Here is a 4,787-nt window from a genome sequence, read left to right as displayed (position 1 = left end):
TTTCTTTCTTTCTTTCTTTCTTTCTTTCTTTCTTTCTTTCCTTTCTTCCTTATCTATATAAAATAATAATTTACATAATATAAATTTATGTATCCATTTACATTATATTTATTTATATTTATTGAACACCTACTATGTGCTAGGTACTGAGAATACAATGGTGAGCATAGTAAACCTGGTCCTGGGTTTCAGGGGAAAGAAGTCATTAATCAAATGTTTACACAAATATATAATTATATACTGTGATAAAAGCCACAAAGGACTATGTGAGATTGTCTAAGAGCTTTGTATCCAAGAGCTTCATATCTGGGATAGTAAGATCAGGGAAGACTTTGCTAAGAAAATAACCTTAAGCTAAAAGCTGAATGGTGAATAGATGTGCTAGGGCTATTGGAGGTGGACATGTATTTTTAATCATTTCCTTAAATGAATCATCCTGCATTTCCTATCAGAAATGAAATTTCTGGGTCAAAGTTTATGACTTGAAAAATTATTTAAATGTTTTTCTTATAATTTTTCTCTATTTTTAATTTTTACAATTTATTTAAAATTTTTATATAATTCATACTTTCATAGCAGTTGCAAATACAGTACAAAAACCCTTTTTTCCCCTGAACCATTTAAAAGCAAGTTTCCAATATGATGCCCCAGCACTCCAGAATACTTTATGTGCATTTCCTTCAAATACAGGTGTTCTTTTATATAAGCACAATATGACCAAATTTTAGGAATTAACATTGACTTATTCAGACCACTTAATCCTGAGACTCCGTTAATTTTTTTCAATTTTCCCAATAGGGTTTTTTATAACAAAGAATATTGTCCAGAATCACATGTTGCATCTAATAGGTCTCTTTAGTCATCTTTTTAAGAATATTTCCTCAGACTTGCCTTGTTTTTTATGACCTTGACTCTTTTGAAGAGTACTGGCTAGTTATTTTGTAGAATGTCCCTCCAATTGGATTTGTCTGATGATTTGTCATGATCAGGTTCAGGTTATGCATCTCTGGCAGGAATATCACAGAAGTGATATTACACACACACATATTTCTTTTTTTTTTTTTAAAGATTTTATTTATTTATTTCACAGAGAGAGACACAGCAAGAGAGGGAACACAAGCAGGGGAGTGGGAGAGGGAGAAGCAGGCTTCCCGCGGAGCAGGGAGCCCTATGCGGGGCTCGATCCCAGGACTCTAGGATCATGACCTGAGCCGAAGGCAGGTGCTTAACGACTGAGCCACCCAGGCGCCCCCACACACATATTTCTATATTTGTTTTTGGAAACCTTGACTTCACATAATATCCCCAAATCTAACAACATGGAATTTGTTCTAGTTTTCTCTCTTTCTTTGTTTGTACTTCTCTTCTCTGATAGTGAGAACTCTGGCTTCCATTATCTTAACATATTACTTGGAGGCTGCATGTAACCAATATCCAGTTGCCACTGCTGTCCCTCCCCTTATGGATGCTCTCCTCAACCAACTCAGGCACTGACACCCTAAACTAAGCTACAACTTCTATTAAGCTACAACATGGATAGCCTCTGTACCCTGCTTGGGATCTAACATCCTGGACCAGCAGCCTGTCTCTTGTGTATGCCCCCTCCTTACTTGTTCATGGTTTGACAGTCAATGCTTGGCTTCCTCTCCTCATCTCACCCTACATACACCCTCATCTTCCTGCTCAGGCTCCAAAATTCTAATCTGAACTGCCTTCCATGTAGATGTCCTCCTCATTCCACTTGGGTTTCAACATTCCACTGAAGAGCCTTTCTGTAGTGATGCTTTTTCAGCCTGCTTAGACTCTGGTGTACTGCTTCATGCTACTCTTCTGAGTGAATACACTGCTTACCCTGTTTAACCTTTGACACCTCTTGCTGAGCCACATTTTATATGTAGACAGCCTCCTCATCTTGCATGAGCTTTGACACCCAATGCTGATACCACCTCGTGCCTGAACACCCTCCTGACCCCAATTAGGCTCTGATACCCTGTTCTCCGTGTAGCTTGGAGCTCCCTCCCATCCATGGATCTTCCATCTTTTGCCATTATCATATTTCCTTTTTATCATATTTCCTTCTAGTCTTTATGCATTTTTATATATTGCTGATAATGAACTATAGTTCTATTTTGATCCTGTTTATACAGCACAAATTTTCTCAAATCATTAAGAATATTTCATAAATATAACTTTAAATGACATTACATGAACATCACATTATTTGTTCACAATTACAAGTTAATACTTAGCATTGACTCCTAGAAGAAGAGTTACTAGGTCAAAAGTGCCAACATTTTTTAAAAAGATTTTACTTATTTGAGAGAGAGAGAGCACGAGCATGGGGAGGGGCAGAGGGAGAGGGAGAAGCAGACTCCCTACTCAGCAGGGAGCCTAATGTGGGACTTAATCCCAAGATCCTGAGATTATGACCTGAGCCGAAGTCAGATGCTTAACCAACTGAGCCACCCAGGTGCCCCAAAGTACCAACATTTTTAAGGTTCTTTTAAAAACATATTTATTTAAATTCTAGTTAGTTAACATATAGTGTAATATTAGTTTCAGGTGTACAATTTAGTAATTCAACACTTACATACAACATCCGGTGCTCATCACAACAAGTGCACTCCTTTAGCTCTATTACCGAATTAATCCAGTCCCCAACCCCCTGCCCTCTGGTAACCATCAGTTTGTTTTCTATAGTTAAGAGTCAGTTTCTTGGTTTGCCTATCTCTGTCTTGTCTTTTTCCCCCTGTGATCATTTGTTTTGTTTCTTAAATTCCACATATGAGTGAAATCATAAGGTTCTTGATACACATTTTCAAATAACCATTTCAGAAAGGTTATTCATTCAATTATTTCCTTTTTTCATTCAATTAACTTACAAATGTAATACTGTGCCAATAAAACATATTGTCAGATTTTAAAAAAGAGTCAAATAAGTTTATTATAAAGTTTGTTTAGAAGAATAAACAATAAACGGCTAGAAAAATTTTTAGAAAGAAAAGCAATGGGTGGGTATGGGAGAATTACCCATATCAGCTTTTCTAATTAAAAGAGTATGGTATGGGTTAATGAATAGGCAGACAACCAGAAAATCCAAAAATAGACCTAAGTTTATGTTGAAATTTAGAATATGAAAATGGTGGCATCTCAAATCAATGTGATATATGGTATTAGGATAACTGGATAAAGGATAAGCGGCAAATGCTTCAAGGAAGTAACTATAGCAAATGAAACCATACACTTACTAGAAGAAAGCTTTGGTTTCTAATAGGAACCAAAATTAGATGCATAAACAACTCATAAATTTAACTACATAAAAAATATTTACCATACCAGGGGCGCCTGGGTGGCTCAGTAGGTTAAGCATCTGCCTTCAGCTCAGGTCATGATCCCAGGGTCTTGGGATTGAGCCCCACATCGGGCTCTTTGCTCAGTGGGGAGCCTTCTTCTCCCTCTCCCTCTGCCTGCTGCTCTGCCTACTTGTGCTTGCTCTCTCTCTGTCAAATAAATAAAATCTTTAAAAAATATTTACCATACCAAAAAATATCATAAGCAAGTAAAAAGATGAATGACACTGAAAAAAAGTATTTGACCCTCATTTCAAAAACAAAAGGCTAATAAATCTAATATATATATGTGTATATATATATATAGAAAAGGACCAAAATCTTAATAGAAAATTGTTAAAAGAGAAGAAAAGTTTACAGAAAAATAATGCAAAATGTCCATAACACACATAGAAAAATGTATCATTCCTAATAAGAGAAATGCTAAAATTACACCAATGTGCCAATTTTCAATGATCAGATTGACAGAATTCCAAAAGTTTACAATATTTTGTTGGTGAGACTGTGGAGAATGAATGCAAGATGGCACAACCCTTATGGAGGGGAACTTGAAATTATCTAGCAAAATTACCATTAGCCCCCTGACTAAAATTGAAAAATGTTTTGCTACAATGAGTGAAAAGTTGGAGAGAATCAATCAGTCTGCATAATCAATCTTCATAATATTACATAAGAGGCAATAATAAACTGAATTACATACAAAACCACACTTCATGCTTCAAAAAACAAAACACAGGATAGTTATTGTAAGTGGAACTTCTGGACAAAACTTCCAAATGAGATATAGGTATCATGGAAGAGAGAGATTTTAAGAAATTTTTTAGTTTTTTTTTTTAAATGTGTTTCTGAAGGATGGTTTATCATGGCCTAGGGGAGATTTAAGAAATGAAAACATTTAAAGAAATAGAGTAGATGTTAGCAATTACTATCAAAAAGGAAAATGGTTCATAGCACAGATATCTTGGAAGGTTGTGCAGATGTAGTAAAGAAAGTGATCAAGATTCATGTGATGCCCTGAATAATATAGAACAGTAAAAGAAAAGCAGGCAAGAGCATTGTAAAAATATAAACTCTGAAAGCTAAAGTGGAGTCTGTTGGCCAAGATCCTTTTGCCAAAATGCTTAATAACATGAACTTCCCCTATTTTCCTTGTGGCATTAATGTGTACTTGTATATATGTGTATGCATGTTTGATTTTCTTCATTCCTTCGGAGAACTGAGAAAATTTAAATACTTTGCATTTCAGTATTTACATGTCTTGGATGCTGTATGTATATACATGTATATTTCCTGCCTTTATATATAGTGTATCACATATCTTTGCTCTGTGTAGTATGTATGCTTTTTCTTCAGTACACAGAATTTTTAGGATATATTTCTCTTTCCCATTCAATCATCTTTCTTATAACTTAAAGCCATGAAATTGAACTGTTTTTC

The sequence above is a fragment of the Neomonachus schauinslandi genome, chromosome 3 (genome assembly GCF_002201575.2).
Source record: "Neomonachus schauinslandi chromosome 3, ASM220157v2, whole genome shotgun sequence".
Classification (NCBI taxonomy): domain Eukaryota; kingdom Metazoa; phylum Chordata; class Mammalia; order Carnivora; family Phocidae; genus Neomonachus; species Neomonachus schauinslandi.
This window is presented reverse-complemented; position numbering follows the sequence as displayed.